Here is a 26,820-nt window from a genome sequence, read left to right as displayed (position 1 = left end):
AAGAACTAAAAGCACTCTGAGGATCTCCACAGCTTCTTCTTTCTCTTTCTCTTTCTCTCCCTCTCTGTCTCTCTGTCTCTCTCTGTCTCTATCTTTGTCTCTCTCTCTCTCTCTCTCTCTCTACTCTGCAAACTTAAATTACTTTGGCCTCCCTGAAGTCTCACTTTTGTTTCTTTAAATCAAAGACTTTAAGATCCATATGGATTCCCCTTTCCTGTACTATGGCTGGAACATCTCCAGGTAGCCAGCTGGGGCAACCATAGGGTCACCTCATTCTTCCCCCTCTCTCAGGAAAGAGATTACTATCCTTCCTTAACTGATATCCAGTATCTGAACACCATATTTCTTATATTTAGTCCAAATTTCTAATTTTTAAAAGCAGAAGTTCAATCAAGTCCCTATTATCTCTTTTTTTATTTTATTTTTTTTATTGTTTATTTATTTTTGAGAGAGAGAGAAACAGTGCGACAGGGGAGGGCTGGAGAGAGATGGAGACACAGAATCTGAAGCAGGCACCAGGCTCTGAGCAATCAGCACAGAGCCCTATGTGGGGCTCAAGCTCATGAACCACAAGATCATGACCCAAGCCGAAGTCAGATGCTTAACCAACTGAGCCATCCAGGCACCCCCCCCCATTATCTCTTCTTAATCAGAAGAAGTACACAATAAATGTATTAACTCTTTAGCATTTTGAAGTTTCCTATCCACCTTCTTCCTTCCAGTGCCTATTTCAAAAAACAACCTTACTCAAAGCCTTGAGTATAACTTGTTAATTTCCTGTCTCAATACTCTACAATTTATCTAAATCTATAACCACTTTTTAATTTCTTCCTTCCATCCCTTTAAACCTAACTTCTCAGCTCCATCAGGAACATGTTTCCACTTGTCTTCTCTTCACTCTGTATTGTCAGCATTTCCCTCTGTCCTCACTCCTTTTCCTTGGCTGCCCTTTTTCAAATGTAGTCTATCTTCTTTAATTGATATTAGTTTCCCAGAGTTTTGTCTTTATTCATCTTTTCTTCTATCCCTATAGAATCTTCCTGACTATGTTATTCTACTTAGGTTGCTATAACAATACCACAGACTGGACGGATTCATAACACGAATTTATTTTCTCATAGTTCTGGAGGCTGGAAGTCTAAGATCAAGGTGCTTGCAGTAACTTCTGGTAAGGCCTTTCTTCCTGGCTTTTAGATGGACACCTTACCACTGTGTCCTAACATGCACCTTTCCTCTTTGCACACATTTCTGTGTCTCTTCCTCTTCTTATAAGAACACTAGTACTACTGGATTAAGTCTCCTCCTTTAGAACATCATTTAACCTCAATTTAACTCCTTAAAGACCCTATCTCCAAACAGTCACATACATTAGAGGTTATGGTTTCCAAATGTGAATTTGGCAGAAATACATTTCAAACCATAACACAAACTTAATTTATCATTTCCCATTATGTCAACTGTTGACTGCTACCAAATCCAAATCTCCACCCCAATGTCTCTACTGACCCCCAACCCATTTATCTAAATCTCCACTGAACATTCCTACTTGGATTTCGTTACCTACACTTTAGTTATTATGTTCAAAATTAAACTTCACTATCTATCGCCTCCATATCAGGTTTCCTGAGTTCACATTCCCAGTAAATAACATCACAATTTATCTAATCTATCTACCAGAAACTGTAGGAGTCATTCTTTACCCTCATGCCTCTCAGTTGCCAACTACATCCAGTTGTTTGCCAAGTCTTACCAAGTTTGTCTCCTTAACATCCTTAGAATATGCTTCCATCTCTTTATCTCTACAGCCATTGCCTTATTTTAAAAGCTCCAGTTGGGTTGCAATGTATCTTTCCCAGGCACACCTCCTTCTAACCATGTTCCACTCTATTGTCATGATAATACTTTTAAAAGACAAGCCTGGAAATATTACTTGCATGTTAACATTCTTCGAAGATTTCAGATTATCACTGACATCAGGATAAACCAAAAGTCCTTAATGTGATCTATAACTCTTCTGTGACTTATTTACTACATGCCTCTCTAACTTTTCTCTACACTTCCTCTTTTCCCCAACATTTTGCCCCTAAACCCTGTACTCTGTAGTGAATTATTTGTAATTTGTCAAATGCAGCTTTCTGTATTAGAGCTTTATGATTTTGTGTTACTCTCTGGAGCGTTCTTCTCTTGGCTAATAGTTTTCTTCTTTAAAACTCAAAACAGAGGTTATTGTCTCTCAATAGTTACTAAACTGAAACCCATTCTTCTTAGTCTAGATTAGGTGTTCCCTTACAAGCTTCCATGGCATTCCTCTATTATATCTTTTATGATATTTAGCATTTACTTGCCTGGTACCCTATTAGTCATAGTCTCCTAGAGAGTATAGATTCCATCCTTTATTTCTCCATAAGCAGCACGCTAGAATGATAGCAGTGACATATAAAAGTTTGAGGAAAGAAAGCCTTAAGAAACAGAGGTATATAATTGATCTCATTGACCACAGACTTGTTCTATAAAACTATAGGATATCTAGAATATACTTTGACATATTATAAACAAATATATATTTTACATTTTCATATTAGAAAAATGGCTACATCAGAAAATTATTGCTGAAAAACACCACACAAGCTTTAGTCAGATACAAATATGCACAACTGTACTCTCATGCAGGAAATTTTTTTTTATTTTTTTAATCTGAAACCATAGGCTGGAGAGTTATTTACAGGAGCAGATAGTTATAAAGACATTCATGTTAACCTGATGCAGGTTGACATAATATTCAAGCATTAAAAAGGCTATTCATCCAGGTTTCATTTTTCATCCAGCTGGCTCACTACTTGATCCCTACTCGTAAAGTTACAGTGTTCTTTGCAAGCCCTTAAGCTCCCCTAGAATCTTAGCTCCAGATTAGACTTTCACTGTCACTCAATCCCACTTAGTGATACTTTTCCTACCACTCATTTTCTACTCAAGTAACTATTTCTTCTTCCCAAAATTCTGCCCAGATGCTTCCAGACTCAATATTCTCTCCTCTTCCATAGCTTTCCAGATAGTCACAGCCAACATGGGCATTTCTTTACCCATCCAAGCTGTTCTTGTTTGGAGAGAGAACTCATTTTGAATTCCTCACTCATTTTGAATTCCTTCCTCCAGCTACTCCAATTCCTCATATCACCTGCCAACTCCAAAGGTAAAGTTACGGCACTCCAGGTAAAACCATCACTATCACACAGGCTGGATGGCACAGGAGTCCCAAACTGGGAAAGGACACTGACATTCTGAAACCAAAAGAAAACCATGAATATTCCTGATGAGAGAAACTCTCAATCTCTATTCAAATTTTGCAGAAGGACATTTTCAATACACATTTCAATTTGAATGCGTGAGTCACAGTAAAAGTCAGTTGACATCAATTATGCCCTAGTCCTCTGCAATCAGCCTCACACTGATAAGTCAGAATCACATAGAGACTTACATTAACTGTGGCATATCTGGCCTTGCAGCCTTTCTTTTGCCCCTGGCTTCTAGGATAAGTCCTATTACTCAATTTGCCCCTACTTGTCCCTAGTCTCTAAGACCAAACCAGGCCTTCACCTTCAATGCGAAGTTACCTTTGTTGCTTCTCTGACCTGTTCCCTGGGTCTCAGTTTTGATATTTGAATCTGTGGTCTGTCTGACTCATAGCTTGCTGTGATAGTTAAATGTATGTGTCAACTAGGCCATGGGGTGCCCAGATAGTTGGTTAAACGTTATTTCCAAATATGTCTGTGAGGGTATTTCTAGATGGTGTTTCCATCAAAATGGATACTCTCCCAGACCTGCAGCTCTGCCAAAGTCTAACTCATTGTCTGCCCCTTCTAGTCTGTAATGAACGTAAAACATAATTTGGGAGCCTGTATCTATCCAGTCCTCAAGAGTTAAGTAACCTATTTTAACACAAAATGTAAGACCAAACCTTTTACATGAGCATATCTTCAGGAACTTTAAGAGATGTCAGTATAATTTAGTTCTTGAGAATAAAGTATAAGGTATAACAGTTTGCTGAGTATAGTCCATAGTTCAAAAAGCAAATCAAATATTTGACTTTTTCTATTTATAAACCTATTTAATTCTTCCTAATTATTATTTAGTGCTTTATTTTGTGTATTTTTAAGGAATATAAAATAACAAGTCCTAAAATAGGGATAGTTGTTCATCCATGGTAAAGAGTGCTATTTAAAACAATTTTACTTGGGGCACCTGGGTGGCTCAGTCGGTTAAACATCCGACTTTGGCTCAGGTCATGATTCCATGGTCCGTGAGTTCGAGCCCCGCGTCGGGCTCTGTGCTAACAGCTCAGAGCCTGGAGCCTGCTTCAGATTCTGTCTCCCTCTCTCTCTGACCCTCCCCCATTCATGCTTTGTCTGTCTCTATCTCAAAAATAAATTTTAAAAAGTTAAAAAAAAATTTTACTTAACTGTATGAATACATATAAATGAAGTGGTTACACGTGTATACATAACTAATCTAACATTTCTGACATGTTATTCTCTATTTCAATAATATAGTATTTTATTTATGAATAAAAATATATATCTCTATATCACTTAATTAACAATGAATTTTCCATCAAATGATATGTTGGACTTCATTAAACACAAAAGTTCTGACCTGATTTCAAAAAATCACAGAATAACATAAATAATAGAAAAAGTAAACTTCATTAAATATTTTAGTGTAAATTATTTTCTATGATATATATGGTAAATTATGATATGCAAGGACAATGACAAAACAGCAGTTTCCCTGACTGTACTTCTTACCTTCAAATATTTGAAACTCTTTCCTGAATTCTAGTATCAGAGATAAACAGTCCTCTATCACTTTGTACAACCTTTCTCAAAAGAACTCACCAACTGCCGGAAACACTGATGCCAAGTTTCTCGAGTACTTAATTGTAGGAATAAGTGAAAAAAAGGCAGCATGAGAATGTTAGTGAAGGAGAGGAAAGGGAAAAGAAAAGAAACAGGAAAGAATTGCCATTTGTTAAAAGCCTGCCAGAAGTCAGGCTGTATGTTGATTCAGTTATTTTATTAACACACAAAGCTATCAGCATTTATTATCTCCATTTTACAGATAAGGAAACTGAAGCCTAGAGAAATAAACGAACTTCCCACAAATGACATGGCTAGAGAGTCACAGAAGCCAAAGTGCAACCCCAGATCTCTCTGATTGTACTGTCCATGCTGTTTCCATAAAACTGTGTTTTATGTACATACACATATGATTCCAGTGTATATCCAATATACTTATGTATAGTCATATGGATATCCAATAAATAGAGATAAACATCTTTATTAGAAAATAAATTATGTAGGATTGTCAAAATAGTAGATGAGTCTTCCTTACTGATACAGTCCTTTATTCAATACCTGTATGTTTGGCAGCTACCATTACACTGTGCTAGTCTCTGGAAATAAAGAACTGAAAGTGGTCATAGAACTCAAAAAGCTTATAGTCTACAGGGGTAGAAGGCTAACAAACACATAATTTCAATGCAGTTTGATAAGTATTAAGGTGGAGGTGCATATAGAACACTATGGGAATGTCAGTCAGATGACTTGGAAATGAGGATGGAGACAAGGAACGACATAAAATCTTAGAAGATTTCCTAGAGGTGGTGTTCAGATTCACAAAGGACCTGTAGAGATTACCCAAGTGGAGAAAGAATGGAAGGGTGTTCAGAATGCAGGTACAACATCCACAAAGACACTGAGGAGAGGAGTCTGACCATTTGGACAAATGCAAGTTGGTGGATATAGCAGATGTGAAAGCTAAAGGAAATGTAGAAGTATAGGAGGACTCCCACTTTGTTGGTTTGGCTGACTGGCTAGATTATGGTACCATCTTTTTAGAATGAAAAATTGACTTTATGATTCCTCCACTGAAAACTCTTTAATGACGTTGTATTGCCATTAGAATAAAGCCTAAGTCCTAAATGTTGACCTATAAAATGTCTGCCAACATCACCAGTCTCCTCCTCCATCATGTTCCTGTCATTACTATGCGCCCCATTTCTGCTCAGGCCAGGATCTAACACCTATTAGTCTTTCTTGGAACAATCTCTCCCTACCTCTTCACACCCACCCCCTCAGCCTAAATGTTACTTACTCAGAAAAACTGTCTCTGGGCTCCAGATTGGATTATGTTACCAGAGAACATCTTCTCATGACATCTTCAACTTTAGTTTCAGAGTTCTTACTACAACTAAAATTACATAGTTACTCTGATTAGTACATACTCAATACCTGTCTCTGTCAAAATAATGTGTCTATTTTGGTCACTCTTTATCCATATTGCTTAACCCAATAGCACTCATTTATGAGGACACTACAAATATATGGAGTGGTGAATTCTAAAAATAATATGAAAGGTGTTTCATGGTAGGAAGGAAGAGAGTTTTTGACCAAACAAGTGTAAGATATCTGTGAAACACCCATGTGGAAATGCTCATAAGGTAATTTTCTTTTTAAAATTTTTGTTTTAGTATTCAGGTGTGAGTTCTGAGAGAACACAAATCTAAGAGTAGTTGGTAAATAGATAGTACTTAGAGCATATGGGAATCAATAAAGTAAGCCAAAGAGAGGAATAAATGGGAAGAGAAAATATAGAAAAATGAGACCTAACTAGAGCAGCCACAGAGGTGGGAAGAAAACTGGAAAAAATGGCAATAGGTAGTCAAAGTAAGAAAAATTTCTAATAAAATATTGGGATACGAATTACTTTTTTAATTTATTTATTTATTTTGAGAGAGAGACATCTGGTACTGAGTGGGGGAGGGGCAGAGAGACAGGAAAGAGAGAGAACCCCAAGCAGGCTCCGTGCTGTCAGGAAAGAGCCCAACTTGGAGCTTGAACTCATGAAACTATGAGATCATGACCCGAGCCAAAACCAAGAGTCAGATGCTTAACTGACTGAGCCACCCAGGCGCTCCAACGAAATACTTTTATTACCTTTAAAAAAGTTAAGTAATAATGTCCAAATATACAGTGTTGGATTTATGATATTATACTGTTTGCAGTTCTAAGGGTCACTGACCACCTAAAAAGGAGACACACACTTTCACAGAGGGATAGGAGGAACTCTCAGAATGTGTAAACTCATGTATTCAAACATTTGACCCATCTCACTGAGAGTCTACTCTGTCTCACTGGCACCTGCCCTTGTTCATGGAGACACAGTAGTAAATAAAATAGAAATGCTTCCTATCATTGTGGAACTTAATGCACTAAAACCAGGGGATAAATTTAGCTTTTTTGCAATACAAGCAATTTAACCTTTATTTTCTTAGCCCAAAATCTTCAGACACTCATGTTACCTATCTGGCCTTTTTAAGCATGAGTATTGACTCCAAAAAATACTGTAAAAATGTTATAATCTGTTTAAATTGGATATGTACTCTAATAGTACATATAAGAAGAACTATTCCAATCATGAAGGTCAGGGAGGGCTCCCCCAAAAATGTAGCAAGTCAAGAAAATTAGAGATGACAACAGCCAAAAGAAAGTAATATTTTCTATAATTAAATGGCAAAATCTCAAAACTGAATGGGTTTTAACAAGTGAAAACAGCAGAAGAAAAAGTAAGTGAATACTAACACTCACTTCTGTCTATGTGGTTTAAGGATAAAAGAAGGAACAGCTTCCACTTTAGTATTATAGCAATATTGGATAGTAAAGCTTAATATCTCTTAGTACATAAATAAAGAGACTGTTTTTCCCCCAACCACCTCCATCCATCTCTGGATTCCTAATGGGGGGCACTGGTTTCCATTTGCTGAGAACTGAATGGGCTTTTGTGAGGTCAGTTGCTAGACCAAGGTCATAGGTACTCCAATGAAGGAACAACAGAGCTGAGCGGACCACCCATGGCCCTGATCTCTGACTCTGCTTCTATCTATTATTTCTAACTCCTATCTTAAAGAGTTATAGAATGCAAATAAATCTATCATACTTTCTCACCAGTGACCAAATTTTTGCCACCTGGCCCTGAGATACTATGAACACTAAACAGGATTTTCTTGAGATTCCTTTCCAAAATTCAATCCTTGGCAATAAATTGGTATGTTTTAAAACTCGTCATTATGAAATAAAGAATTCCTTTTGCCTATAGTTTTGTTTTATTTCTACATGTTTTATTGATTATTTGAAATAAAAATTTTTGTTTGAGACGATAAACCAGAATATTTATTTAAGGAATCCCATCTGGTACCAAGTTACTTGCCAATAGAAAGGTGACACAGTTATTTGAAAGTTTTAATTCAGTGTATTACTTATTGTGCTTTTAGCAGCAGGCAAAAAAAGTTACTTTTACTTTATCATGTAGTTACTTTTTAAGCCATTAAAAATGGGATTACCCAACTTCTGAATTATTAGATTCTGTAACGGGTTAGAGTTTGATGTGAAAAATAACAATATTTAAATTAAGAGCAAGAAATACTATTAAATAAAAGCAGAGGACAAGCCAGAGGTCATTGCTTCTTTTTGTCTGGCGCAAAATACTCAAAAGGAAAAAAATATCATCACTTTTTCTTTCAGTGCATTTGCACTTTTGTCTTTCCTTTCTTATCTTTCTTCATTCCTCTGAGTGATCTTCCCTAATCATTCTTAATATCCTCCTTTTCCTCCTATTTCCCCCCTAACCTTCAAAATAAGATTAATTGATATAACAAGAAAATTTAAATTTTGGGATATGTAAAAAATATTTTGTTTCATTTCACATATATCTGTCATCACAGAGCTTTCTTACAGATTTGTTTCCTCCTTACATCATTGTTGGAGATTGGAAACAAGTCCTCTTCTCCAATAATATTGATATTGGACAAGTCAATGCTAAGCCCAGTCTCTGCAGATAAAAGAAAGGACCTTCCCAGGGAAACACAGTCAGCACAGGCTTTTCCTAAGGAAAGGTGAAAGGACATATGAGATTCTTTTTTTTTAGAATGAAAGAAAAAAGTAAAAGTCTAGAGTAGCTTCTAGTAACTATCTCAGTAGCACAGTCAAAATCAGCAAGCATGCTAAGACACACTCAACATTTTCTAAACTAATCCCCAAGAAATTATGTTTGCACTTGAGGAAGAATCAGATGTAGAAAAGTAGCTGGTAAAAGTTCAAATACTTGTTACATGAGCTCTCAATCACACAGTAAGAGCATGAGGCAGCATTACAAAGTAGCCTATGTCAGAGAGGATCCCACAAATGGGGACAGGACTGTTTCTCCATTTGTAGCCAAGGTTAAGCCCAGAATGGAAACAGTGGTGAAACCAGGAGCCAAACCATCCCAGAACCCTCCCTCTCTCTACTGGGGAAGGCAGCAGGCCCCAGTAAGAGCAAGACATCAGGAGCAACGATGGCAGCAGGTACAGGAGAAGCCATGGGAAGAGCTATGCCCACACTGAGCCAGAGAGGGTGTAGGCCACTAAGCAGTGCCCAAGAGGGCTGGTCTTCCAGGGCACAATGGGTGTTCTTGAGCCAGGTGGGAGGAATGGGTGAATGATGTTGTTTTCACAGAGTAAAAGGAGGTAGATCCAGAGAAATCAGTTTGTTTGAACATGACTATTTTTGATTCTGTGCTATGACCATCGGAAACATAGGTTACATGATTAGTTAAGGTTTGTTGTTTTGATTAATCCTCCTGAGGATTGATAATTACAACAGCCAACATTTACAGAGTACCTACTGAAGAGTTGTTTTCAGTCATTGAAAACATTCATTGAGGTATATCAAGAACTTATCATTGTACTTTGGGTGTTATACTAAGTTCATATGCATTATTTCATTTGTCCTTTACAACAGCCCTATGAGGTAAGCAGTAGTACTATCTTTGGCTTATAAATTAAAAAGGAAAAACAGGTTTAGAGAGCTTAAGAAACTTTTCCAAGTTCACAGAACTAATAATAAATCACGGAATCAAAATTCAAATGTGGTCATTCTGGCCAAACTCATAAGCACCTTTTTGCCAGGTGGGTTCCAGAAACTGGGAACTGGAAGAATTGTCATGTATTCGGAAGCCATTTCTGTAGTAGAAGAAATCCAAGACATAAAGTAGAAAGAGGAAAGGAACATAGGCTCACTCCTTAAAGCCTATAATGGAAAAGAAAAATAGAACTTGAGAAAAGGAGCTAGTCCTAAAAATGAACTTCCAAGCTTCTCAGTAGTCAGGCCAAACACTGTCCCTTACTGGCTCCTACCACAATTTCTTTCTGAACGATGTAAACACAAATCCCAACACCCTTAATATGATAACTCAGCAAAGACATCAGCTTCATCAAGGCTTCATTAATAATTAACTATGCTCACAATCTGTCACATCAAATATAAGGCTAGTATGTCAACTGGCAGGCACATGACTGGTAAAACTCTCTTTCTGGATGGAAAGCTCCTTGAGGGTAAGAATAAGTCTCCTGAGCTCAGCTTCCAAGGTTTTCACAGCTGTTTCCAGTCTACATCTCCAACCACAATTCTTACCATTCCTCCATACTATTCCTGAACATCTGGCTTTTTTCTCTCCCTAGAAAACACCCCCCTCCCTCATTTGCACTTGACAAAGTTCTCTCTCACTTTCAAGGGCCAGCATAGATGTTGTCTTTGAGGTAGTGACAATGCCATGAGAACGTGGGGTCCCCAAAATCGCCCTCAGCCTCCCTCTTGAACACAGTAGTAAGACAAGGTCACAGGGCCCTCTGCCCTAACCCCAGACCCCCTACAAGCCTCAGCCCCTCGCATTTAGGAATGCTGGAATAATCACTGTTTCCAGATGCCCTTGCCCCATCTTCAGGGGTGACTTTGTTCTCTGTTTCCATAATACTTTATATATGCCTCCATTACAGCATTCATCACATCAGGTTTTAATTGCTTTTGGCATGCCTGGAGATCAAGAATTAAGAATATGATGGACTTAACATAGTGTTTAGAACAGAACAGTGCCTCAATAAAATATGATTGATTCAAAAATTATCTGTTCTATTTTAGCATATAGCACTTAACAGAACTTTGCAATAGAACTTAATAGAACTGGGCAAATCATTATATTTGTTTAATACAACATACACAAAACACATAAAGAAAAAGTAACCACCATGACCCCATGACTTGTCACAAGTTTTCTTCTTCTACACTTACTTTCCCTTTATATATTTCCATTATTCCTTATTTTTCAGCAAATTATACTCAGTTGTTCATGCCAAAAATCAATAAATCATCCTTTGTTTCTCTATTTCCCTTATCCCGTACAGCCAATCCATCATCAAAATATATCAAATATATCTCAGATATCTACAATTCATCTCCATCACTACTGATCCCATCTAGTCCTATCCACCATCATCTCCTAGGTGGATACTAAGGACACTGAAACAGATTCCTAATGTGTTTCCTTGTTTTGACTCTTGCCTTTATAACTTAGTCTCCATATAGCAGGTAGAAACATCTTGTTTAAAGTCTAATAAGACACCATCCTTCCTAAAATGCTTCAATGACTTTCCACTGCCTTTAAAATAAAATCCAACCTGGCCTCCACAAACTGACTCTTGTTTTCAAAACCAACCTCACCTTCCACATCTCTCTCATTCATTCACTGTGCTCCAATCACTCTAACCTTGCTCTTCCCCAAAAGGTCAAGCTTGTTGGGCCTTTGCACCTGCTCTCATTCTGCCTCTGTGCTTCTCCATCACCAGCTCCTTCCCATCCTTCAGAACTCAGATGAAATTGTGTCCTTACTGAGAGCTCAGAAGTATCCTCTGCTGAGCTATCACTTTGTTTTCTCCACTGCACTTGCTATAATCTGTAATTATCTTATTTGTTGGTTGGTTTTCTTGGCACTATCTGTCCTTTTCCATCCCAGTCCTCCACAAACAATACAATGAAGGTCTGAGAGGAGGACTTTGTATATTCTTATATACTGACTGTCTCTCCAGAGTCTAGAAAATATTAGGTACCCTGTACGGATTTGAAAAAAAGTATGAATATATATATATATATATATATATATATATACACATATATATTCAATATTTGTTGTATGACTTTACATTCATAGCAAACTCCTTCTGGGCAAAGACCATGTCTTATTTGGGAAAAATTTGATATGGTATCTGGAAAGTACCATGTGACTATTGCTGCACTAAATGTTATTATGTATTTTGAAAACTCCATCAGGACCATCATATTTATTTATTTACTTACTTACTTATTTACTTATGTATTTAGAGAGCACAAGTGGGCAGGGGCAGAGAGAGAGTGAGAGACAATCCTAAGCAGGCTCTGCACCGTCAACACAGAGCTCAACACAGGCTTGATCTCGCAAACTGTGAGATCATGACCTGAACCAAAACCAAGAGTCAGACACTTAACCAACTGAGCCACCCAGGCGCCTCTTTCAGAGCATCTTTAAAGTGACTCCAGAGTTTCAGTTTTCAGGGTAGTAGATAGAGTCAAAGAAGCAACAACAAAAACTTCAGACAAATCTGTGCATAAGTCTAGGAACTTACAAAATACATGGCTCCAAATGTTATTAATAAGATGTGAGGATTTTTTCCTGAGAATGCTTCAAAAATCTGAAAAGTTTTAATGCTATTTGCAAAGAGCAGGTCTCTGCTGTGCTCTAAGCACCCATGGAGTTTAGTAGTTCTCTTCTTAAGAGGCTCATGATGCCTAAAGAATCACATGATCAAGAGAACTGAGCTTAGTAATTCCACAAGAAGAAAGTCCAACTGAGGTAATATATCTGAATTTAGTACCTAAATTAAAAGTTGGAGACTCAGCTTTCCCAGAAGTAATTTCTTCTCTCACCGGGGAATGTATATGCTATAAATAAGATCATGTAGCTCAAAAGCTAATTGTTTGAGAACACCTAATTGAAAGTAATAGCTAATGAGAGGGTCGCATTAGTGACTTAATGTTAGTGGTCACATTAGAATCCTGCATTTATACAAACCTGGTTGACTTCCTCTTTCATAGATGGCATTAGGGGATAAGTAAATTATTCTAAGATCACTGCAGCAGCTGATGCATGCTGGACCTGCATCGAAGGACATTAAAGAATATGACAAAAATGCTCCACTCCTAACTCACAGATTCTTAGAACCAGGGTGGAATTATGCCTGAACTAAAGGGAATAAAGTATCTCTGAAAGCAACCAATGAATATGAAGAGGGAATAGTGAGAGTCCATTGTTTTAAACTTAATGTTTAGGAAAACACAGACAAATAAGAAAGCTAGAAAACAAATTAAAATGGCATCTTCTCCCATGGAAGTCTCTGCATGATACTACTGTGTTCTACACAGGGTGGGATTCAGGATTAAAAATGAGAAAGTGTTTCCCTCCATCAACAAACCTGGCCTTGGATAGAGGCATACAAAACAGATTCACACATCACTGTCTGACAAGATGTTCACTGATAATTTTAGCAGTGCTGAGGAACTTATTGATACACTTCTCCCTCTTAGAAAAACATCTTAAACTCATGGAAAAAAAAAAGAAATTGAGTACAAAAAAGCAAATGGTGAATTTGAAACTTTGCAAGAAAGTGGGTGTCTGAAGTAGGACAACTAGTAAAAAGGTCAGATGATATGGTGATGTTTATGAATTGCCTTGTTACCAGCAAATTTCTATCCAAACTTTTGAACATAAAAACTGTTAAATAAAAATAAACTATTTTCAATGTGTTAAGAACAAGCTGACCTTCTTTAGTTTACAAATCACAGAATAAAATGACAAATGTTACAGCTTTAGGTATATAGACACACAGGGATCTCTCACTAGAGACCTTCCTACTCCCTTTACAATGACTATTGAAAAGAAAGTGGAGCCATCAGTGATTGGTTGGGGTGAACTGCATGACTCACAAAAAGCAGTTTTCATTATTTGTTAAATATTTATTACATATAATAACGAAAGAATAGATCTAAACATCTAATTCTTGTGGGCACTGGGATTTGGACTACCTAGAAAAAATATTCCTCTTTTTACAAGAATTTTTAAAATATCTCAATATAGGAGCACCTCAGTGGATCAGTCAGTTAAGCGTCCAACTCTTAATTTTAGCTCAGGTCATAACCTCACAATTCATAAGACTGAACCCTGTATCAGGCTTTGTACTGTCAGCACAGAGCCTGCTTGGGATCCTCTCTCTGCCTGCCCCTCCCCACTCACTCGCTCTCTCTCTCAAAATAAATAAACATTTAAAATAAAATAAAATATCTCAATATGGTTGGTTTATTCACTAATGCACTCATTTATTTAACAAATATTTATGGACTGAAACTATGCAAAAGGACAGAGATAGCCATAAAAGATGATCGGGTATTATATTCATTATATTATTCCTTTCTGTTCAAAAAAAATTTATTTTCTCTCCCAAAATGAGGTTAACTAACATCTCTCTCTCTCTTCCTCTCTCTCTCTCTTTTTGTTTTGTTGTTGTTGTCATCTCTCTCTCTTTTTGTTTTGTTGTTGTCGTTTTTGGTTTTTGTTTTGTTTTCTTTCGTTTTGGTGAGAAAAGGGAGAACTTAGCCCAAACCATTTAAAAGGAAAGAATTATCAACAACAGAACTAAATCTTAATCCATTAGGAAAGTCAAGCTGGGAAAGAAGACTGATGGGTATGCATGGTATCTTTAGCAAGCAAAAAAGCTGAAACATTAGACCCCATATTTAGCACAACAAAATTATTTCCAGATCTCACTTACTTGTGAGGATAAGGCTTCCAATCTATCATTGGACATCTTTAGGACTCTGGTAAAAGTGGGCCTGAGAGAAAATGTTCTCAGTGATGAAAAAAGCTAAGTGGGACCAAGTAAATTAGAGACTGAAACATAAGTTACTCTTGGACCATGGTTACCTGAGACCTTGAAAGCCACTTCCATTTCCACATAAAAGCTACTAGTGGCGTCCATTATTACCTTGGCAGTATTCACATAAGAGCCTAAAAGTCATAATGTTCAGGAAATGTTGAGGAGATTAAAGCTGATCCTTCTTTTTCACATCTAAAAAATTATATGCAAAGTACATTAAACAAACAAATACCTGTGTCTGACCACATCCCAAGAATTTTTTTATGCCTTTAAATATTTATGCTGGACTATTATCACTTAGGCAGAGAAGTCATGCTCTCTAGATATTTTGAAAAATATCTTAAAAATTGTATATACTCTAAATTGTATCATTGATTTACTTGACTGAGTAAATTAAAGTACTGTTTAAGTTTGAAATTTTATACTGAATTATGACAATATAGTACAGATAAATTTAAGAAGTTTGATTATTAAAGAGATATTAACATGAGGCATAGCTTTTAAAAGTTAAATGTCTTAGTTTATATCAAAATGTATTCATGATTCTACATGAAATATTGAAAGCTACAAATACTTGATGAAGAAGAACAGTCCATAAACATTATCACAATAACAAAGCTCTAGGAACAATTAAAAACTAAACAAATAAAAATTTTAAAAAACTATCCTGCAGATTCCAAGATAGTTCCCATAAATAAGTATGGCCCCAAAACCTGTCACCAAGTTTCGTATGCTCCTAAATACCAATCTGCGACTGGGGAGAGGATTAGACCTCCATCATGTAGGCCAATAATACTAAGAGAACATCAACTCCCAAGATCTCGGATGGGAGTATTCTCTTTCTTAAAATGTAAGAAAATGCAGACCTACATTTTAGTAAACTGGATGATTAATAAAAACCATGTACCTAAGAGAATGTAAAACTAAGTACAACATGACTATTTAGGTCAGCTATTTTTCTAACTATTTCAGAATTAAAATCAGTAACATGACCACAGTTATTTCATATTAAAGCAGGCCAGCCCTTCATCATCAAGCAAATTTAAAACTGGCACATAGTATTTATATATACCATTATACAAGACAATATTTTCTCCGCTAGCTGTAGACTGAATGTTTGTATACCCCACAAAAGTCATAAATTGAAGACTATTCCCCAAAGTGATGGTATTCAACTCGGAGTCTTTGGAAGGTAATCAGGTTATAAGGATAGAGACCTCATGAATGGGATTAGTATCTTTATATGAAGAGACATGAGACAGAGGATCTCCCTCCTTGTGAGGATCCTGCAAGAAGATGAGAAGATGGCTTTCTGCGAACCACAAAAGTATCCTCATCCGTCACTGGATTTGCTGATACCTTGATCTTGGATTTCCCATCCTCAGAAACTATATGAAATAATGTTTATTGTTAAGGCCACTCATTCTATGGTATTTTGGATATAGCAACCCAAACTGAGATGCCACCATACCAATATATTTCAATAAAGAAGGTTAATTTGAGAAAATAGTTAAACATCTCTATTTCAAAGAACTGCTACAGACCATACTTATAATGTAACTAATAAGAGTATAGTAAATTTAGATTGCATAAGGGGGAGAGACCAGTATCAAACATAGCTAAATATCTAGAATCTAAAGTCACATTTTTTCTTGTGAAAATAATGGATTCAATTCTCTTTACTGTTCATGAAAAAGAAGATTTTACAGGAAAAATAAGCATAACTTACTCTACTGTGTAGGCCTCCAGTACTATGTTGCTTAGCACCTCCCTACCTTACAATTTCAGAGTATATGGCTAGCTACTACCTTTATTCATACTTAAATTCAGGAAATGTTTCCTGGCTCCTGCCTATGGGCCAAGTACCATTCAAGAAGCTAAGGAATATAGGAGTACAAGTTTCACTCCTTGTGGAGCTTACATAGCAAGGGGAGAGGTGACATTACACATGTAAAAAAATTAAGAGGTAATTAGACTGCAATAAATTTTATGAAAGAAAAGAGGAAAGAATTAAAATTATAAATAATGCCTTTAAATAGTATGGTCAAGAAAAGCTTCTTTTGGAAAATAAGGAATGAGAAGGAGGTAGCTTGTAGACATGCCTGGGAAGACTTTTCTAAGCAGAAAGAATAAGTGCAATAGTTTTAAGGCAAATACTAACTTGATTATGTTTTCTTTTAAAGAACTGAAAAGAAAGGCCAACATGGCTGATGGAAAATTCTGCTCCTGATTTGTGCTTTCAGCAAGCTACTTGATCTCCCATGGTAAACAATTCGAATATTGGACAAAATATATGAGAAAAACTTGTTTTCAGTCATTTAAAAACAAGCAGTGCAAGATTGTTACCCCTAAGAGAAGAGAAACACATAAAGTGATTTCTACCATTGTCACAGCTTTCTGTTTAAAGTTTATAGACCGTTTTTCAGAGAAAGAAAGAACAAAAGCTAAGCAAGGTTGAAGTAGCTGGACTTGGCATAAAAGAGTGTCAGAGAAGATGGAGCTATATGTAAAAAGAACTCCAAAAACCTGAAGAGGGGCCTCCTTGTGTCCTTGTTTGAATACAAAATTGCATTATGTTCAAGTTAAAACTTCCCAAATGCCAAACAATAGTACTTGGGCGGGGGGGGACTCAATGATTTCCAGAGTTCATGCAGAGCAGGGAGACATTTGAATTCCCACAAGCCAAGCAGAGAGAGTTTGTTGAATACCTGGGGCATTCAGCAGAATGGTTCAGTAGAGAAGTGCCATGCATTTGAAATAGGGCTAATAATTAGGCATGTCTTAGAAATAGTCCGAGAATAAAGGTTTCTTTAGATCCAAAAGGATTAAGTTGCACTGCAAATAAATTAACTACCTGGCAAAGAAAGAAAATTGTTAAAGAAAAATAACAATATCCAGGCACTCAAGATAAATGAAGAAGCAGCAAATTGTAAGCCATAGCCAGAAGAAAAATCAGTCAATAGAAGCAGGCCCACAAATATCATAGACAAAGGACTTACTAACCAAGAATTTCTAAACAGCTATTATAAATATGCTTATAATCTTAAAGAAATAGAAAAGCATAGTGAGGAGAGGGATATAAACTATTCTTGAACTTCAAAACTGAAAAACACTATCTGAAATAAATAGATGGGTACATTAGACACTGAAGAAGAAAAGATCAGTACATTTGAAACCATAACATTAAAAATTATCAAATCCAAAGCACACAGCAATAAAATTCTGAGAACAATTCACAGAGAATAAAAGTAAAACTCTCATTGATCTCTATGAAAATATCAAATGGTCTAAAATTCATGTAATTACACTGGAGCTATCTCTGCCAGCAACATGTTCAAGGTAATTCAGAGGTCTGTGGGGCTGGCCAGCCTGAGTCTGCTCACTTTCAAAGTCTATGCATCACCTAAAAATGACCCACCTCACAAAACTTCCATGAAGGTTAGTGAGCTTTCACTCTACTCCATTCCTGAGGGTCAATCTAAATATGTGGAGGAGCCAAGGACCCAACTTGAAGAAAGCATCTCACATCTATGACATTATTGTAAGCCATATATAAGTTGGTGTCAGAAAATATATTCACAAACTAAGCCCATCATACAGAACCTGGTCCAATGGGGGTTAGACAGTTATGAATATCTCCAAAATTGCCTCCTGGATTTTTTCCAAGACTTGGTGTCATTGGTTTTGCTGACATTGCTGGACTTCTTTTGGCTAGTGATTCAAAAATAAAGAAGCTGATGTATCTACCTGGGTTCATGGGATTAACTGCCTCTCTTTATTATCCACAATAAGCCATCATATTTGTACAGGTAAGTGGGGAGAAATTATATGACTGAGGTTTACGAGGATACATAGTTGGAGAAGATTTGTGGAAAGAGAAATTTCAAAAGGCAGTAAATGCTAAGACTTCACCTGGAAACAAGTAAAATTCTCCAGGCTCTGCTCATTTTAATCTGTTATAGGAAAACATTGAAAACTCTATGCAGTAAACCAGTATTTCTGCAGAAAAAAAACATGCTATAGAAGTCAGTACTGAATGCAGTAAATTGGTTTTCTTCTTCAGGAAAAACAATACTAGACTTCTTAATTATCTTGGGTGATGCCAAACTACAAGTGGACTAATTGGAAATCCTTGCATCTAGAGATAATGTCCAGCCATAGGACTCCTTGTTCTCATGTTGTTTTTTATGTACACAATTAAAATTCCAAGTTAAAAAAAAAATCTATGTGATTAGGGACACATAAAGAGGGAAACAGAAAAATACCTCAAAAAATCTGTTGAAAACTTTCTAAATTTGATGAAAACTAAAAATACAGATTCAATAAGCTCATCAAACTCCAAAATAACACAAAATAACCCACAAGAAAAAAACATCATAAAGACATTTGTCTTTATTAAACAAAATTTTAAAAGCAAGTGGAGAAAGAGTAAACACTGCATAGAAGAGAACAAAGATATGAATAGTTGCCAATTTTTACCAAGAAACATTTCAAGGAAGAAGACTACACAGTGACCATCTCTAATGTGCTGAAAGAAAATATGGCAATTTAGAATTCTATAACTAGCCAAAATATCTTGCAAAATGGAAAGGAAATAAAGACATTTTCAGACAAACAAAACCTAAGAGAGTTTGTAGTTAGCAGACCCACTCTAAAATAAATGATAAAAAAAAAATGTTTGGAATGAAGGAAAATAATACCAGATGGAAATTGACACAAATGAATGCGAAAGCAAGGGTAATATATTGGAATATAAAAAGTCAGTTTTTCTTATTTCTAAAAATTTCTTTAAAAGACAATTGACTATTTAAAGCAACAATATACTGTTAGGTATATAGCATGTGTCAAAGTAAAATATATGTAAAAAATACATAAAGTCAACATGTAGAAAATGAATGTTATCATAACATTATACATGAAGTAGTATAATATTAGATGAATATAAGCTGTAATAGGTTACACACATATTGTAAACCACAGAACAACCACTAAAAGAATAAAGGATATAGCTAATAAACAAATACAATGGGTAAAATTGAATACTAAAAATTGCTCCATTAATTCAAAATTACATAAGAAGAAAGAACAAGTGAAATAAATAGAAAATAAGTAATAAGATAGCAGACTTAAACCTAACCATATCAATATTTACATTATTAAATAGTCTAAACATATAATGAAAAGCAGATTTTGAGACTGGTGAAAAAGCAAGACCCAACTATATGCTGACTATAAGAAAGCCATTTTAAATTATAAAGACAGAGATGGGCTAAAAGTAAAAGGCTAGAAATAATATACCATGTAAACACTAAACATAAAAAAGCTGGAGTAGCTATATTAATATCAGACAAAGACTATTAGCATGCTTTAAGACAGTGATATTATTAGAGATAAAGAACATTTCATAATGATAAAAGGATCCATTAACCAAGAATACATAATAATCTTATATGTGACTAATAACACCTTAAAATACATGAAGGTAAAATTGACAAAACTTAAAGGAGAAAGACAAATCCATACCTATAGGTGAAGATTTCAATCCCCCTCTTAATGACTTATAGAACATGCATACAGAAAATCAGCAAGGATAAGGAAAATTTAAGCAGCGTTATCAACCAACTACCTAATTGGCATTTATAGCACAACACACTAAAAAACTACAGAATACACATTCTCCTCAGATGGACACAGGACATTTACCAAGATAAGTCACGTGCTGAGTCATAAAATAAGTCTCAATAAATTTAAAAGTGTTAAAATCAGGGGCACCTGGGTGACTCAGTCAATTAAGCGTCTGACTTTGGCTCAGGTCATGATCTTGCGGTTTGAGGGTTCAAGCCCCGCATCAGATTCTGTGCTGACAGCTCAGAGCCTGGAGCCTGCTTCAGATTCTGTGTCTCCCTCTCCCTCTGCCCCTCCCCTGCTCGTGCTCTGTCTCTCTGTGTCTCTCAACAATAAATAAATGTTAAAAAAAATTTCTTTTAAAAAATTAAAATCATACATAGTGTATCCTCTGCAAATAGAATTAAAATATAAATTAATATTGGAAATATATCTGGATAACCCTACAAATGTTTGGAAATTAAATAAAATACTTATAAATAACCCATGAGTCAAAGAAGAAATCAAAAAGAATATTTTAAAGTATTTTTAACTAAAATAAACAATGACAAAAACAAAATATGTGAAAATTTGTGGAATATAGCTAAGGTAGTGCTTAGAGGGATAGTTATAGCTTTCAATAATTAGGTTAGAAAAGAAAAAAATCTTTAAATTTCCATTTAAGGGGTGCCTGGGTGGCTCAGTCAGTTAAGCATCTGACTCTTGATTTTGGCTCAGGTTGTGATTTCATGGTGGTGAGATGGTGCCCCACATTGGGCTCTATGCTGATCATGGAGTCTGCTTAGGGCTTAGGATTCTCTCTCTCTCTATATATATATATATCCTTTCAGCCCTTCTCCTGCTCACACACATGCCTGCGTCTCTCTCTCTCTCAAAATAAAAAATATAAAATAAAAATAAATTTCCCTTTAAGAACATTAGAAAAAGCAAATTAAACTGAAAATATGTAGAAAGAAGTAAATAATAAAAATAAAACAGGGAATCTTTAAAAAAATGGGGGGTGGGAGAAGAACCTATGAAACACGGAATGGAAACATAATAGAGAAAATCCATAAAATAAAAGCTGGTTTTGAGGGGGGGAGGAACAAAAAAAAAATAAATTTCTAATTACGTTGATAAAAAAAAAAACAGAAATCACTGATACCAGGAATGAAAATGGACACATCACTACAGATCCTACAAACATTTGAGGAAGAGTAGGGAAATATGAATTTTATGCCAATAAGTTCAACAACTAAAATAAAAAGGGAAAATTCCTTGAAATATACAAATTATAAAAATGGACACAGAAGTTGGAGATCTGAATGGATTGAAGGCAGTGAATAAAGGAGAGAGTAGCATCAAATGTAGTCAGAGAAGAGGATAGGGATCGGGTAATGTAGTTCTATTTGACAAGGTCAGAGTTTGGATTTAATTCTCAGTTAAAAGGCCACTGACAGATTTTAAAGAGCAGTGGTACAATCTTATTTCAGTTTTTAAATATCACCACTGCTGTGAACATAATGATTAAAGAAGTACAAGATTGAAAGAAAAACAATTGAAGAAAAAAGAAAGTTAGGAAATTATTTCAGTACTTCAGGCAAGAGATAATGTTGAACTAGAACAACATTAGTGGAGAGGGAAAGAAGTGAACAGATACAAGATATATCCCCAGCATGTGTCACATATCATAGAACCAAATATATATATATATATATATATATATATATATATATATATATATATATATATATATAAACATTACTCAACATAAGAAAAGTCTTCCAGAAAATGTTTCATTAAAGCAAATAGTATTTTCCCATTGATTTCCAGGGATGTTTGTTCTCTGAGAAAAATTATTCCCATATATGTAATAAAATTGCAATGAAGAGTGAAGCAATTAAAATATTCAATTTCTCTGATAAGAAAAAATGGAAATACAAGAAAATATTAATAGTGACTATCTCTAGATTATGGTCTTAATGTCAATTTTGCTTTCTCACATGATGCTTATGATTTTCAAAATGCTATTATATTTAAAAGACTGGACAACATTTTGGGTCATATATTTTTAAATACTGGACTTATTTTTTTAAGTTTATTTATTTATTTTGAGAGAGCATGAGAGAGAGAGAGTGAGTGTGCAAGCAGGAGAGGGGCAAAGAGTCGGGGAGAGGGAACCCCAAGAAGGCTCTGCAGTGTCAGTGCAGAAACCTAAGTGGGGCTAGAACTCACAAACTGTGAGACCATGACCTGAGCAGAGAACAAGAGGTGGATGCTCAACCGACAGAGCCACCGAGGCACCCCTGGAGTTAATTTCTAAAATATAATAGTAAACTACTAAAACATTGGCAATAGTGCTAGTTCTAGGGGAATTATCACTTGATTTGTTCTTCTGAGGTTATAGTTCCCATTGAAGATGTGATTAACCTTAATGCTTTAGCATTTGACTATCTTTTAAGCAGCATTAAGCCATAATAAATTGTGTACATTTTCATAATTTTACCACCACTTGAACTTTTTGGCTTCTGTCCAGTAAGAAATCTTACCAAAGAAATACCTATGCTATTTATTTTGGTATCTTTAGGATGAGTTGAGAGATAAGTAAAGACTAAAATGGCAAGCTATTATTTCCCAATCTATAGCACTAAACAGCCAAAAAAGTCTGTCCCTTTCCTAACATAAATATGAAATTCATCTGAAGGCAGGCTACTAGCTATGAACCTACATAATGCCCTCAGGAAAAAAAAAGGCCTTATAGAAATTCTTGACAGCCTAGAATTAAATAAAAGCTAATGTCTCAGTTCATTTCAACCCAATGTTCTTTTTCCTTTTCCTCTACCTCAAACATGCATATTCTCATTTAGAGCCTAGAATCAAGCTATAATTGAACCAGCTATTAGGAATAAGTTTCATTTCAACTTGAACAAATTCCTACGAACATGTACAAATGGAGTGGATAGAATCCTTTACCTCTATTTTGTGCATGGTAAGAATCTATACACTTTTTTATTCTATAGTTTAAAAATGAATTTTTGGAGTAAGTGATATTCAATTTTGCTCTACTGCCTACTTATGGACTATAATCTTAACCAAGTTATAGTAATACTTATATATATATTTATTGCCAGGATCAGTACCATTCCCGTCACATAATTCAGTTGCTATTTTTATAGATGTTTGTGTGTTTGTTTAACCAAAAATCAAAAATACTATTCTCGAAAATGAAAATACATATACTTTAGATTCATACAGATGTTACATCTGAGTTTATGAATATAATCACCATACATTCGGTTTTTGAATTGACTCTGTTCCTACCGTAACCATCATGTTTTTCCTCACGTCCTGTAAGATACTGCAACTGGTTGATGATCATATTGTAAAGCTATTATGCAATTATAATTAACTTTACAAAACAGCTGATTTGTGTGGTGTATATCCTGTTGACACTGACATTGTCCACATCACACTGCTTTCCTTGTTGACCATATGTATCCTTATTCCTTTCAGTGCTTTTCATTCCTGCTCCCAGCAGGTGTATTCTTCTTCCATAACATTTTCTGCCTTCTTGCTCTAATCACCAATGCCTTGTAGCACAATATATCTTCCATCAGGCCAAAATCAATCCCAAGAAAAGAAAAGTTATGTGGATTTGATAAATTTGAGGACCTATAGCACTTTACAGTACATCTATAGATATGAGTTTCTATAAAATAAGCTCAAGTTTTTCCTTCTCAAATCCAAGTATTTACAACATCAGGCTTTTCTCCAAGTCAACTTGTATCACTGGTTTGCAATTTACTGTGGAATCCCCTAAGAAACCTCTACTTTGGGTTGTTAGTGTATTGTGCATAGGAAAACAAAATCTTATGTAGTAAGTGTGCCACCAAGATTAAACAGGGCTCTTAAGCATGATACAAACAATACTGTGACATTTGCCTAACTAAAAATAGTCTTTAACTTTGTATCAGAAAAATAATGTCAAGAAGTAATATTTCTGCTCAACTACAGCACTTCCAAATTCAACTCTGCATATCTTTATCTTCAATTTTGATTCCTTTTAATTTTCCTTAATTAATCATTTCCCACTGATATCCCATCGAAGAGATTTAACATGCAAAAACTTAATAGACCTACCCACTCAAGTGTTATACCAGGTTTTGACAGTCTCAACCAAAGTAACGATGCTACTTTTTTTTTAACTGAAGAAATTAAACTTGTTTTTCTCTGAAACATTGATGAAATAAACTCATAAAGATGACAATCTTACTTTAGATTACTTATTACCTTGTGTTGTAACTAATGTAAAAAAAAGATGCAAGTTATGTAGCTGAAAAATTATATTTAATAATGAGGCATTGTAGACGACAATAATTTTGTGGCCATAAACTATTTAAATTATTTTTCACAAAGCATATAGCACTCACAAATAGCATTAGCTATTAAATAATGAAACAATTTAATTTAATAAAACAATAGTAAAAATGAATAACCTAAATAAGATTACCCTAATTGTCCCCTAAATCCTTACTACTCAAAGTATGATCCATGCATTTTTCTCACTGGGTAGTCTATTAGAATCTCAGGCCACACCACAGAACTACAGAATCAGAATCTTTAATTTGACAAGATCCCCAAGTGATTTATGTGCATATTAAAGTTTGAAAAACATTACGTGAAATGAAAATCCATTTAACTTAGTTGAAATTGTGGTACCAACTCAAAATATCAGAGTACCAATACCACTGAGTTTCAAAATGTATTCAAAGGCATCAGCTAACTGATATTTTAATTCTTAAACATCAAAAAGCAAACAAGTTTTGATTAATACTGAATAAAGTTCTGCTTTACTTATTAGGATAAGTTTCCGAGAATCTATGGCTTCTATGGTTTGTAAAACTTACATCTCTTTATATTCCAGTATCTTCTGCTGTACAATGTGAATTTCTACTGTTTTGTTAAGAAAAAGATAAAAATCATGAACTACATTAGAGAGTTTATTTTTTTTAATTTTTTTAATGTTTATTTTTGAGAGAGAGAGAGAGAGTGAACAGGGGAGAGGCAAAGAGAGAGGGAGACACAGAATCTGAAGCAGGCTCCAGGCTCTGAGCTGTCAGCACAGAGCCCGACGCAGGGCTCAAACCCACGAACCACGAAACCAAGATCATGACCTGAGGTGAAGTCGGGCGCCTAACCAACTGAGGTTCCCCAAAAGACTTTACATTTTATCATTAGTAATTAGTTTTCCTCTTCAAAATCTAAAAATTGATATTTATCTCCAAAACACAAGCAAATATCTATATTGGATTTTAGAAAACGAAAATATTGTTTTACTTTATTTTTTAGAGCACGAGATGTTAATATCTAGAACCTACAATATGGTTATGTCCTAAAATGTTCACAGGAGCCATCACAGGGCTTCAAGAACACTGAGGACTTTCTCCCTCACCCTAAGAGAAGGTGATGGCTTAAACTGAATCAAAACAATAAAAGAGTCAAGATAAGAGCAGTTAGCCAGACATTTTTCTCTCATGAAACTTTTCCAAATCAATTTAGTTACTTTTGAGAGTAACTAGAACCAAAAAACTAGAAAATTATGCTTCTCACCCCAAATCTTTGCCTCCTCTGAGATTGTGGAGGTAGACCAGTAAAGACAGGCTGATTTGGAGCCCATCATGGCAGAATGGCTCAGGATTGGATTCGTTTACATTGATATATAATGTTACCATCACCACACCAATCCCTAGACAATATGCAAGGGGGCCAAGTCAGAATTATGCTACTTGCAAGAATACTTTTAAAGAGGAATTTTCAAGGAAGCACAGCATTAAAAAACAAAATACACTGCTTTGATGAAAACCTTTCATTAAAAAGTCATTAAAACGATCAGGTCAGTACCACCAACTGAAATAAAAACCACTAGTTGAATATATGGTGCCTTGTGCTCAAATACAAAGGTTCAGTGGCTCTGAGATAAAAATCTAATTGAAATTTATTTAAAATATGGACAAACACATATGTGCATTGCAATATAATGCATTATGTACACATTAAAATACATTGGTAATTAAATATGTTTCATTTTATAGAACTTAATGCAATAACATGCTAACCTTAAGGAGGTCAAGGTTCAAAAGGCCATTTCACGGTAAAAAGTCTCACCAAAAATGACCTTGCAGGATTTGAGACTGACTGGCTCTGTGGAGCTTGCTATTAACTTGTTTTTACCTTTGCTACCTAAATTGGCTATAACTTTCTGTTTTTCAGTGTCAAAAGTGATCAGCATACTTCTGGGCTTAGAGAATTATATTTATATACTAATAGGGTTTAATAAAAAAATATCCACAGCCTGTTGAATACAGTATCATAATGGGAGCAGGGCT

At 35.3% G+C, this 26,820-nt stretch overlaps 1 protein-coding gene and 1 pseudogene across 1 annotated transcript in view; one reads left to right on the top strand and one right to left on the bottom strand.

Annotated features, from left to right (window-relative positions):
- The window catches only part of LOC113594762 (translation initiation factor IF-2-like), a 398,057-nt gene that overhangs the window by 324,427 nt on the left and 46,810 nt on the right, over positions 1-26,820 (bottom strand). The window lies entirely within an intron of this gene.
- LOC106985758 (MICOS complex subunit MIC26-like) lies at positions 17,905-18,823 on the top strand (annotated as a pseudogene).

The sequence above is a fragment of the Acinonyx jubatus genome, chromosome F2 (genome assembly GCF_027475565.1).
Source record: "Acinonyx jubatus isolate Ajub_Pintada_27869175 chromosome F2, VMU_Ajub_asm_v1.0, whole genome shotgun sequence".
Lineage (NCBI taxonomy): Eukaryota > Metazoa > Chordata > Mammalia > Carnivora > Felidae > Acinonyx > Acinonyx jubatus.
The sequence above is the reverse complement of the archived record's forward strand: the minus strand, read 5'-3'. Positions and strand labels throughout refer to the sequence as shown.